Source organism: Aotus nancymaae, unplaced genomic scaffold (assembly GCF_030222135.1).
Source record: "Aotus nancymaae isolate 86718 unplaced genomic scaffold, 86718_ANA_hifiasm-v0.15.2.pri h1tg000058l, whole genome shotgun sequence".
NCBI lineage: Eukaryota > Metazoa > Chordata > Mammalia > Primates > Aotidae > Aotus > Aotus nancymaae.
Genome location: NW_026988472.1, coordinates 54,759,813 through 54,773,132, shown reverse-complemented (window position 1 = coordinate 54,773,132; position 13,320 = coordinate 54,759,813). Strand labels below are relative to the sequence as shown.

The following is a 13,320-nucleotide window of genomic DNA, read 5'->3' as shown; positions in this document are numbered from 1 at the left end:
GGATTTGGCGAGGTTAAAAGCAAGGAATGAAAGAACTTGCAGGACTAAGCAAGTATCTGGAATACGCAAGCCCCTGACGGTACAAAAATCTCAAGTTCAGTCACCTGGCTTGCAGGGGAAGCTGCAATCTCAACTTCAACTAGGATGATCTGCAGTGGAAGAGAATTAGGGCTTTGGATCAAATGAGAAGAGGAGGAAGGGGAAAAGGAGAGGCGGGAAGGGGAGAAGAGGTGGGGAGAGGAGGAGGGAAGGGAGGGGAGAAAAAGTTACTGAGTGGGTGGGAACGCTACTGCGATGTGTAAGGTTGTATGAAAATACATTTGTTCCACAAGTACCTCAGTAAAATCAACATCCACAAACCACAGGCTTAACAAAGTCACCTAACCAGTATGTATGAAGTGGACACATCATTTTTGCCTACACACCAATGTGGGATCAGCCATCAGCATTTTATGAAGTAACAGTTTACAAAGAGAGGTAAGCAAGTAAAAGCATATTCCTATAAGAAAAACAAAAATCTAGAAAATTGGGATTCCTTTGTCCTTCCCCAAATCAGTAAGATTAAGTAAACACTATAAGAAAAAAAAAAGTTCTCTGACACATCCTTCCTTCAAATCTTTATCAGTAAGTAAGACTTCGCAGGCGAGTGTGGTAGCTTACACCTGTAATCCCAGCACTTTGCGAGGCTGAGGCAGGAGGATCGCTTGAGACCAGGAGTTTGAGACCAGCCTGGGCAACATAGGGAGACCCTGTCTCTGCAAAAAACAAAAAGATTAGCCAGGCGTGGTTGTGCAGGCCTGTAGTCCCAAGTACTTGAGAGGATGAGGCAGGAGGACAGCCTGAGCCTGGGAGTTCAGGGTTGCAGTGAGCTATGACTGAACCTCTGTACTCCAGCCTGGGTAACAGAGCGAGACCCTATCAGGGGAAAAAAAAGAGAGAGAGACTTTGCTTACATGGACAGAATTTGTACAGAGCTGGGTATCACCAGCAATAAGTAACAAAATGTTTAAAGAGATAGTGACTTTACTATCTCCGAAAAACATTTACAAAACTGAAGTCATCACGCTCAGGGATTGTGGGATGGATGATAGGACGGAGTTTAGTGACCACAGACGATTTCAAATCTGAGTTTAGAAAATGAGAAGCCGATGCATCGGTTCAATGAATCCAGTTAACTGCAGGACTCTGCCCCAGCAGCAAGTCTGTAAAAGTTCAAAAGCAATAAAACACAAGAGGGTTTCTCACTGTGGCTATGAGGAGCATGGTCAAGATCTAGCCCTCACCATGTGTACTAGCCTCAGGAATCGATGGATTCATCAGCACATTAACCTGTAACTCACCAGCCAGGTTCTTTATTGGTTTCCACGTGTTCTGGTCAAGGGCCCCTAATGTGCCAAGCAATGTCCTGGGTAGATGATACCAGGAAGGGCAGATCTTGTGACTGCCATGAGCTTTGCAGGCTTGATGGGGAACAGACATTACCCAGTCACTTGGAAGGATGGCTGGAGGGGGCTGTGCAGGAGCAGGTAGAAGGTGGGGACAGGGAGGCAGGGTGGCATCTCTGTCCCCACAGCTGAAGGCCAAAGGAAGATTGGGGAGGCACATAAAGGAAGGCTGGAGGCCAGGTGCCGTGGCTCACATCTGTAATTCTAGCACTTGGGACGGCAGATAGCCTGAGTACAGGAGCTCAAGACCAATCTCGGCAACAAAACAAGACCATGCCTCTACAAAAAAATTAAAAATGAGGTGGGCATGCTGGTACACCTGTACTAGCTACTTGAGAGACTGAGTAGGAAAATCACTTGTGCCCAGGAGTTCAAATCAGCCTGGGCAACACAGCAGGACCCCTAAAGTTTAAAAATTAGCCAGGCTTGGTGTTGCAGGCTTGCAGTTCCAGCTACATGGGAGGCTGAGGTGAGAGGATCACATGAGCCCAGGACAATGAGGCTGCAGTGAACTATGATGGCACCACTGCACTCCAGCCTGGGCAACAGAGAAAGGCCCTGTCTTTAAAAAACAATTAGAGAAGGGGTCTCAGTATGATGCCCCGGTTGGTCTCAAACTCCTGGCGTCAAGCAGTCCTCCCACCTCAGCCTCCAAAACTGCTGAGATTACAGGCATGAGCCACTGTGCCCAGCCTATTTTCACATCAGAAAGGTTTGGGCTGATATGGGAGGAAGGGGCGAGTTCTGCAGAGATGGGAGACCCATGGAGAGAAGTGGTGGGAATCTAGACGAGTTCTGGTGGCTGCTGTGAAGACAGTATTGGCGAGCATGGGCTCTGGAGATGTGTTTTACAATTGGAAAGGGGCAAGGCATAGGGGTAATCCTAACTACTTAGGAGACCGAAGCAGGAGAATTGCTTCAAATCAGGAGTTTGAGACCAGCCTGAGCAACATAGTGAGATCCTGTCCCTACAAAAAAAATTTTGAATTAGCTGGGCATAGTGGTGCACACTTGTGGTCTCAGCTACTTGGGAGGCTGAGGTGGAGGATCCCTTGAGCCCAGTAGGTCAAGGATGCAGTAAGCCTTGATTCCACTCCAGCCTGGATGATCGAGCAAGACCACATCTCTTTCAAAAAAAAAAAGACAATGAAAAGGGCAGGACTGAGGATTAGAGTGAATACGGAGTTAAAGAAAAGGAAATAGAAAATGGTTCCTAGGTGAACCCCGAGAGCTGAAGGGCCACTCATGAAATGGGGAAGTTCAAATGAGGAACTGGCTAGGGCTGGGGCCAAGGAGGAAGGGCAGGCACTCATTTTTGGTGGGAGGCATCTGGGCAGAAGGCTGAGAGAGTGGTGAAGTGGGTGCACACGTCTACCACAGCAGGCTGTAGTCGGGGCTGGAAGCAGCTCTTGGGATCTCAAGACCAGACAGACAGCGAATGCAAATTCAGAGCAAGAGGAATGAGGGGGCAGAGGGGCTCCTGTTTCCCGCTGTGGGGTCCAAGGAAATGTCACCTGGAAGCACATGCCCACAGGCACACAGCCTCCCATCCTCTGCAACTCCGCCTTGCACAGCTGAGCTCCTCTCCAGGAGAAAGTGAGGTCACCTCCTCCCCTGCTGCACGCATTGGAAGGCCTCCTACGCACCGGCAGCACGGCCGCGTCCTCTTCCCTCCACTTCCACATCAACGTCTGTTGTTTTCTCACTTTTCCCCTTAGATAGGGTCTCACTCTGTTGCGCCGGCTGGAGTGCAGTGGTGCGATCATAGCTCACTGCAGCCTCTAACTCCTGAGCTCAAGCCATCCTCCCGCCTCAGCCTCTTGAATAGCTGTGACTATAGGCATGTAGTACCATGCCTGGCTATTTCTTCGAGTTTTTTGTAGAGACAGGGTCTCACTACATTGCACAGGCTAGTCTGAAACTCCTGGGCTCAAGCAATCCTCCTGCCTGGGTCTCTCAAAGTACAGGCATTATAGGCGTGGGCCACCATGCCTGGCTTTGAGTTTGTAATAATAGCCATTCCAACAGATGACTGGATAAAGAACATTTAGCATATAAAAGCTACAGAAAATGCAGTATATCAACACTGCCATAAAAAATAAAATCATGTCTTTTGCAACAATAGGGATAGGACTGGAAACCACTCCCCTAAGTAAAATAATGGAGACACGGAAAAGTCAAACACGGCATAGTGTCGCTCAAAAATTGGAGCTCAACACTGGGTCCACATGGACATAATAAAGGAAATAACAGACACTGGGGTCTCCCAAAAGGGGAGGCTGGGAAGGGGTTGAGGGCCGAGAAATTACCTACTGGGTGCAACCTTCACTATTCGGGTAAGGGGTACACCAGAAGCCCAAAGCTCACCATGACCCAATACGTCCATGTACCAAACCTGCACACGTGTCCTGAAGGCATAAAAATCAACAGTACCACTTCTCCTCCTCAAAACACCCCAGAGGGATCTCCAAGAAAACAAGAGACAAAAAGTGGCATGATGCTAAAGCTGCATGGGTCACGTGTACGTGTGTGCGCGTGTATGCACATATGTGCGTGTGTGTGTGCATGCATATGGGTGTGTGCATGTTCGTGTGTGTGCGTGCATGTATATATGTGTGTGCATGTGTGTGCACGTGCACATGTGTGCGTGCTTGTGTGTGTGCACGTGAGTGTGTGTGTGTGAAAGGGCTTTTTTAACACAAAGAAAAGTACAGAAGGATCCACACCAGGCTGTGAAATACAGTTACCTGGCAATGAGGGAGGGTGAGTGGAAGAAAGGGAAACTTGAGGAAAGCCTCAAAAAAATATACATAACTAAAACACTGCATGGCGCCCTGCACCCTGCACCCGTGGGAAAGGCATCTAATTATAATACTAAAAATGTATTCAAGGGGCTAGGCGCGGTGGCTCACGCCTGCAATCTCAGCACTTTGGGAGGCCCAGGTGGGCAGATCACCTGAGGTCAGGAATTCCAGATCGACCTGGTCAACAAGGTGAAAACCTATATTTACTAAAAATACAAAATTAGCTGGGCATAGCGGGGCATGCCTGTAACCCCAGCTACTCAGGAGGCTGAGGTGGCAGAATCACTTGAACCCGGGAGGCGGAGGTTGCAGTGACCCAAGATCACACCACTGCACTCCAGCCTGGGTGGCAGAGCGAGACTCCATCTCAAAAAAAAAAATTAAATTAAAACAATGTATTCAAGCAGCTGAAAGCAGGCACTGGAACAGATGCTTCCAAACTGTGTTCATAGCAGCGTTATTCACTACAGCCAAGAGGTGGAAGGCACCCCAGTGTCCACAGATGAGGGAATGGACAAACACACACGCTGTGTCCTCTCTACGATGGAATATGACTCAGGCTTAGAAAGGAAGGAAATCCCTTTCTACAGCACGGCGGAATCTGAAGGACATTTCAGTAAGTGGAAGAGCCAGTCACGAAAGGACAAATGCTACATGACTCTACCTCATAAGGTTCCTAGAATCACCAAATTCATAGACGCACAGAGTACAAGGGAGGTTGCCAGGCAGGGCTGCAGGGAGGGGCATAGGGCGATGCTGTTTCATGAGGACAGTTTCAGTTGGGGAAGATGAAAAGGAACTCTGGAGAAGGATGGGAGGTGATGGTCGCATGGAAACACGAATGCGTTCCAGGCCACTAAACTGTGCATCATTTTTTTTTTCAGACAGTCTTACTCTGTTGCATTGCCCAGGACAGAGTGCAGTGGCACAATCTCAGCTCACTGCAACCTCCACCTCCCGGGTTCAAGTGATCCTCCTGCTTCAGCATCCTGAGTAGTGAACTGTATATTTTTTAAATGGTTAAAATGAGGCCAGACACAAAGGCTCATGTCTGTAATCTCAGCACTTTGAGAGGCCAAGGCAGGAGGACTGCCTGAGGTCAGGAGTTTGAGAACAGCCTGGGCAACAAAGCAAGATCATATCTTCACCAAAAATTTAAAAATTAACTGGGCATGGTAGCATGTACCTGCAGTCTCAGCTCTACTTGGGAGGCTGAGGTGAGAGGACTGCTTGAGCCTGGTAGTTGGAGACCAGCCTGTGCAACACAGCAAGACCCTGTCTCTACCAAAAATTTAAAAATTAGCCAGGCATGGTAGTGCATACCTGTAGTTCCAGCTACTTGGCAGGCTGAGGCAGGAGGATCACCTGAGCCCAGGAGGTTGAGGCTGCAGTGAGCCATGACTGCACCAGTGCACTGCAACGTGGGCGACAGGGCAAGACCTCATTTCTTTAAAAAAAAAAAGCGGGGGGAAGCGAAAATAGGAAAATCTTACGTGATATGTGTTAACAAAATAAAAGAAAATCTTAAAGAATGTATTCCAGCACAGAGAGCAATCTACGAATCCATGAACAGGAGGTAAAGTCAACATGAAGAAAGAGTACACGTCGTCAACAATGACTGAGGCAAGGGAGGTTTCCATGTCCCCTCCCCGGCCCCCCGACAGTGACCTCAGCGGAGCTGCTCCGTCCTCTTAGCTGAAAGCAGCGCTTTCCATCTGGAAGCTGATCTGCTGTCTTTTATCTGCAGAGTCTGCGGGGATGGCTTCTCCTCTAGGGAGTTTTTTTTTTTCGCTTTTGTTTTTGTTTTTATGAACAGGCAAATCAGCCTCACTAATTTGGAGACGCCTGACTTAGAAGTTGGTCCTCCTCCCTCCAGAGGCTGCCATAAAGCGGGGCTCTTGTCACGAGAAGAAGAAAATGAGCCATCGGCATCCTATCTCCTCCAGCATCGGCCTGCGCCACGCGAGGCTCCGGAAGGGTCCTTCTACTTTCCGACCTGGCCCCGCCGCAACCGGGCCTTAAGCCAAGGTGACCCAGCAGCCACCATGCGGCTTCCTCCCTCCAAGGACCCTGCCTCGGGATCTCTTCTGAGACCGTTGCCTGCAGATGCTTTGCCCTCAAAGTTTCCCAAATTGGAGTGCACTCTCTCTGCTTGGATTTCCTCACTGTCCAGCAGCACAAACGCACGGCTCAGCCAGACTCACCTCTTGCCCAGCCCCCTGGCGGCCTCACTGCATTCCTGCGCCCATCCCCTAGTGGAACCCAGATTTGAGTTCTTTCCCATGTGCTTCCTGTCCCCCTAGTGGCCCATGGCTTCTGTGTCATTCCCTGTCTAGAATGATTTTCCACCACCCACTGCTTTCAGCCAATAAACGTACTCCTGCAAAATTCTCCTTTGGTGTCCATTTCACCTTCACCCCCCACCTCCTGCCCTATAGAGCTGGTAACTCCCCTTTTCCACGTATCGCTGGGACTCTTCTCACCCAATGCAGGTCTCCTTAAGCCCAGGCACCCGAACGCTTGGCATCAAACAGAAAACTCTATTGAGAAGACACTACAATTGCATTCTATTGCAAGAAGTTAGATCTCCCTTTTCATACATAGGAAAAGGGAATGAAGGTAAAAAATAATAAAAAGAAAAATATAGATAATAAAAAATAAGCCTCCCCTTCTGAAGTGTCTGCTTTGCCCCAAACACTAAAAATGCAGTTTCTCATTATCAGTGGAAGAGAAGGTCTGGGAGGCACCTGCCTTCACTCCGTGGCCTCTGTTCTTTGCAGGCAGTGGGTTGGGGAGGAGCGCTACTTCCAGATTTTTGCTTTTAAAATTCAAACAGAGAGCAAAAAATACAAATAAAAGGAGAGAACACAGTGTTCTTTCTCCCTGAACTCTCAGGAAAACAAAGGAACGGTCTCACTCCCACCCTAACAAGTATCAGTGAAGATGGCGACCACACTCAAGTCTGCAGACCTTCAAAAAAGACGTGTCCAAGAGATGCATCCACTCTCCCTGAAGAAGAGGTTCCAGCATGAATTCCTCTCCATGGTGAAGCAAGCGGCCATCCAGGAACCACAGGCATGTGCCGGAGGGGAGAGACCGCTTGGAGACCGCTTGCCTTCCACATCCTGCAATCACAGACCAAACCTGCTAGCCTGGCTCGCCTACTGTGCCATAAATAATATGCACATCAATCATGAGAGAAGAGTGGGCTGCAGGCTCAGGGGCTCGTGCAGAAAAGGGAGAAAGGGACCCACACACACAGGAAGTTCATCCTGTCTGTGCATCTGCTACAGTGGGTGTCAAGATGCCTGGGGGTTGGCTGACTCTGCTCCCTGCAATAGACACTGGACAGTGTCTGTTTGGCTGTCATCTTTGGCTGTCACACTGGGGTGGGGTGCTAGAGGCATCTGGGGGTGAGCCCAGAGACACTGCTCAGCACCCTAAAGTGCAAGGATGGCCACCAGAGAATCCTCCAGCCCAAATGTCAGCACTGCTGAGGCTAAGAAGCTCTACTAATACGTTCCATCGTCTATCTGTCAGTCAGTCAGCTATCTATGTCAATGTCTATCAACCATCTATTGTCTATAGCTATCACCTATCAATCAATCATCTATCACAAGATCTGTCAATCACCTATCATCTATAGCTATCATCTACCTCAGTATCTGTCATCTATCAATATCCATCTCAATATCGAGCTCTATCAATCCATCCACCTATCGCCTATCTATCACAGTGGTTCACAACTGGGGATACCTTTCTGTCCCCCACAGGGGCATCTTCACAGTATCTAGAGACATCTTCGGTTGTCACAGACGGGATGGGTGCTCTTGGCATCTGCTGGGTGGAGCCCAGGGACGCTGCTCAATACCCTACAGCGCACAGGACGCCCACCACGGAGACCTCCATGATCCCGCCCCATGTGTCAGCACTGCTGAGGTTGAGAAACTCTCTTTTAGCATGAGCGCTCTGTCCATATGCAATCGGCCATCAATCTATCAATCACCTATCCATCTCAGTATCTATCATCTAGACCTATCTGTCTATATTAGTATCTATTATCTATCACTTCTCTTAATATGTGTCATCTATGAGCTACCCATCATCTCTTCAGCTATCAATCACTCATCATTTACACCTATCTTAACATCTATCGTCTATCACCTATCCATCTCAACATACGCGTACCTATGGTATCTACCTATCAGCTGTCTGTCTGTCTGTCGCAGTGGTTCGCCCCCGGAGATAACACTACCCTCGCTCCACAAAGGAACACTGGTGATGTCTGGAGGCATTTCTGCTTTTCCGACCTGGGGTTGCTGCTCCTGCCCCTGGTGAGTGGAGCCCAGGGACCCGGCCCAACACTACAGTGCACAGGACGGCCCCACCCCAGAGACTCGTCCAGCTGGAAACGTCAGGCACCTCTGCTGAAATCCTCGCTTAACACCCTCATCAAGAAAAAGTCCAACACCTGAAACCGGCAGTAAGCAGCGGCGGCGGCAGGCAGGCACCTTTAGCCAATCCATTCTGTGCTGCCTTGGTGCAAGTCAAGTCAGCATCGCAACGGGGCTACCCAGAACGCAGCACAGTGGGAAGCCCCATCCCAAGGGGCCGGCAGCCTGGCCTCAGCCATGCTAAGGCACACGCTCTCCCCAGTATGATGACGATTTTAAACTGAACACGGATTTGCCCTCATGTATCTGTAAACCGGCAAAATGTATCTGTAACCAGCAAAAAAGAGCAATTCAAAAAACTACCACCTGAGGACTGGGCACAGTGGCTCACACCTGTAATCCTAGCACTTCGGGAGGCCAAGGCGGATGAATCACTCAGTCAGGAGTTTGATACCAGCCTGGCCAACATGGTGAAACCCCATCTCTACTAAAAATACAAAAATTCGCTGTGCATGGTGGTGAGCACCTGTAATCCCAGCTACTCTGAAGGCTGAGGCAGGAGAATCACTGGAACCGTGGAGGTGGAAGTTGCAGCGAGTTGAGATGGCGCCACTGCACTCCAGCCTGGGCGACAGAGGGAGACTCTGTCTCAAATAAACAAAAAACAAAACAAAACCTACCACCTGGCAAACAGTGACCAGAGACTGTGGTCCCATCTCATCCATGTTGAGAGAAAGCCCCACCAACCAGTGAGAGGCAAAGCCAAGTGCTTTTAGGGTTTTAGAGCAGTGCCCATCACTCAAGGGCATGCAGTCCAAGACCCCCAGTGAATCCCTGAAGCCACAGACAGCCCCAGTCCTGTATGAACTGTTTTCATAAAATCTGATCTCCGACTGCGAAGTGACTAACAGGTGGGCAGGTATACAGCATGGAGACCCGGGATGAAGAGATGAATCACATTCCGAGCAGGACAGAGCAGGACGGTGTGAGATTTCATCAGGCTACTCAGAAGGGCATGCAACTGAAAACTTACGTACTACTTACTTCTGGAATTTTCCATTTAGAATTTTCAGACAAGATCTGATCGCAGGTAACTGAAACTGCAGATAAGAGTGAACTATGGTTGGTCAATATAAAAATCTATGAACCTGTCACCTTGTGATGAGTTTCCCACTAAAGCAAAACTTTTATTGTACCTGTTATCTGCGGAATCATCAGCACACAGGAATGGTTGATTCAAAGCGAAATCTCTATAAAGGGAGTTCCCTCCTCCACCCACTCACAAAAACCCTGGCTGTGTAGTGCTCTCTCTCAACCCTTATCTAGCAAGTTCACAAAAACATACTCTAACATTTAACATAAGAAATCAATCATTTCAAAAGAGAATCAACTCTAGGTCCTTTAGAACAACAGCAATCGACAATGTTCTTATTGAACATTAGCAGCATAAAAATGCCGTTAAGGGCCAGGCGCGGTGGCTCACGTCTGTCATCCCAGCACTTTGGGAGGCCAAGGAGGGCAGATCCCCTAAGGTCGGGAGTTCGAGACCAGCCTGACCAACATGGAGAAACCCTGTCTCTACTAAAAATACAAAATTAGCCAGGCGTGGTGGTGCATGTCTGTAATCCCAGCTACTCTGTAGGCTGAGGCAGGAGGACTGCTTGAGCCCAGGAAGTTGGGGTTGCCCTGAACCAAGATTTTGCCACTGCACTCCAGCCTGGGCCACAGAGCAAAACCCTGTCTCTAAATCTAAATATATATACACATATACATTTTTTTATATATAAAAGATAAAAATAAACGAGCATAGATAACTTTGGATAGAATTTCTAAAGTCTTGGACTTTATAGGAGACTTAAGAAATATCAGTGATTTTGTTCCTTAATTGAAAGCAGGGAACATGAAAATCAGAATCCATTCCCCACAGGAATCCACCTTATCTGCTAAGGAAAACAGCTGTTGAACTATCCCAGCTTGAAGGGAGGAGAACTTTGTAACTAAAGCTCTGTTTTGCAAGCTCCTCCCTATTTTCTAACGTGCCAGAGCTCAAGAATTCAGTTTTGGGGAATTCTCTGACTCGCACCCTTCACTCACTCCCATGGCCATGCAGTTCTTCCATGGGATTTTCGATTTCTGAAGTGTAACATACTCGAGAGCCCATCATCTAGGCTGCTGTCATGCTCCAGGACATGCAGGGGCTGTGTATGAGTCCCCAGAGCTATCATAACAAAGTACCACAAACTGGGATGGGGGACAGACAAGAGACATGTATTCTCAGTCCAGGTGTAGTGGCTGACTCCTGCAATCCCAGCACTGTGGGAGGCTGAGGCAGGAGCATTGCTTCAGGCCAGGAGTTTGAGATCAGCCTGGGCAACATAGCAAGACCTCATCCCTACAAAAATTTTTAAAAGTTAGCCAGGCATGGTGGCATATACCTGTAGTTTCAGCTAGATGGGAGGCTGAGGCAGGAAGATTGCTTGAGCTCAGGCGGTAGACGCTGCAGTGAGCCATGATTGTGCCACTGAACTCCAGCCTGGGCAACAGAGTGAGACCTCGTTAAGAAAGAGGGAGGGAGGGAGAGAGAAAGAGAGAGAAAGAAAGAGAAGAAGGAAGGAAAGAAGGAAGGAAGGAAGGAAGAAAGAAAGAACGAAAGAAAGAAAGAAAAAAAGAAAAAAGGAAAGAAGGAAGGAAAGAAGGAAAGAAAGAGAAAGAAAGGAAAGGAAAAGAAAAGAAAAGAATAGAAAAGAGAAACAAAAAATAGTAAAACCCGTCTCCACTAAAAATACAAAAGTGAGCTGGGCGTGGTGACAAATGCCTGTAGTCCCAGCTACTTGGGTGGCTAATGCAGGAGAATCTATTGAACCTGGGAGGCAGAGGCTGCAGTGAGCCAAGATCGTGCCATTGCACTCCAGCCTAGGCAAGAGGGCAAGGCTCTGTCTCAAAAAGAGAGAGAGAGAAAAAAAAAGAAATGTATTCTCCCATGATTTTGGAACCCAAAATCCAAAGTTCAGACTGACGGTGTTGCCGGGATTTGTTCTTCTGCAGGCTCTGATGGAGAATCTGCCCCGGACTCTTCTCCCAGGTTCTGGGAGTAGCTGGCAATCCTTGGGGTCCCCTGGCTTAGAGATGCACCATTCCTCCAACCTCTGCCTCTATCCTCACGAGGTGTCCTCCTCGCGGTGCTCTGCTGTCTCTGTATCTGCGTCTCCTTCCTTTTCTCGTAGACACCAGTCATACAAAGTTAAAAGCACACCGTACTGGGAGGCCGAGGCGGGCAGACACTAGGTCAGGAGACCAGCATGGCCAACATAGCAAAACCCCATCTCTACTAAAAATACAAAAATTAGCTGTGCATGGTGGCAGGTGCCTGAAATCCCAAGTACTTGGGAGGCTGAGGCGGGAGAATCGCTTGAACCTGGGAGGCAGAGGTTGCAGTGAGCCAAGATTGCGCCACTGCACTCCAGCCCAGGCAACAATGCGAGAATGTCTCAAAAAAAAAAAAAGCACATTGTACAGCAGCATGACTCCATCCTACTTGCATTTCATTTTTATTTTATTTATTTGATTATTTCATTTGTTTTTACAAACTGGGTCTTGAGTGCAGCGGTGCCGTCACAGCTCAGCGTGGCCTCGACCTCCTGGCCTGAAGCAATCCTCTCGCCTCAACCTTCCTAGTAGCTGAGACCACTGGTGTGCGCCACCACACCTGGCTAATTGTGTAATTTATTGTAGAAACTAAGTCTTGGTATGTTGCCCAGGCTGGTCTCAAACTCCGGGCTCAAGTGATCCTTCCACCTCTGCCTCCCAAAGTGCCACCGTTACAGGCATGAGCTACTGCGATGACCCCTTGCATTTTAATTATATCTGCAAAAACCCTATTTCCAAATAGCATTCCAATTCCATTCACAGGAGCCAGAGGTGAGGATTTCAACGTATATTTTCAGGAGACACAATTCGACCTTCAACAGGGAGGAATCCCCAGAACTGGAGCCCCTCACCCAAGATTTCAGGCACACCCCACAATATCACGCTTAGGATACCTGCAAGCCACAAGAAGATGCAACTTAGCAAACGAGAAAGGGAAGGGTCCCACCTGCAAGCCCAGCCTTCAGCAGAACTCTTTCGTTTTTTTGAGACAGAGTCTCACTCTTTTCGCCCAGGCTGGGGTGCAGTGGCATGATCTCAGCTCACCACAACCTCCACCTCCCAGGTTCATGCGATTCTCCTGCCTCAGCCTCTCGAGTAGCTGGGACTACAGGTGTGCACCACCAAGCCAGCTAATTTTTGTACTTTTAGTAGAGATGGGGTTTCACCATGTTGGCCAGGATGGTCTCCAACTCCTGACCTCAGGTGATCTACCCGCCTCGGACTCCCAAAGTGCTGGGCTGACAGGCGTGAGCCCCCGTGCCTAGACTCTGCATGTGATTTTGTTCAGAGCTCAGGCAGCGTTGGGTCAAAAGGAGAATGCAGACAGGTGCACTTGCTCGGGTACACGCAACGTGCTTCAAGAACATGATGGGGGGCACCCTGTGTCCCAAGGGCAGCAGGTGAATGAGGGAAACAGGTGGGTGTTTCTTAGGTGGGCGAAGTGAAGGACAATGATGAGAGCAAAGAAGAAGGCCTGTGAAAGAGCGGTGGCCTAGGAGAAGCCCTGGGGGCAGCGTGTCAACAGCACCT

At 48.8% G+C, this 13,320-nt stretch overlaps 1 protein-coding gene across 1 annotated transcript in view; it reads right to left on the bottom strand.

Annotated features, from left to right (window-relative positions):
* The window catches only part of PRKX (protein kinase cAMP-dependent X-linked catalytic subunit), a 101,511-nt gene that overhangs the window by 49,939 nt on the left and 38,252 nt on the right, over positions 1–13,320 (bottom strand). The window lies entirely within an intron of this gene.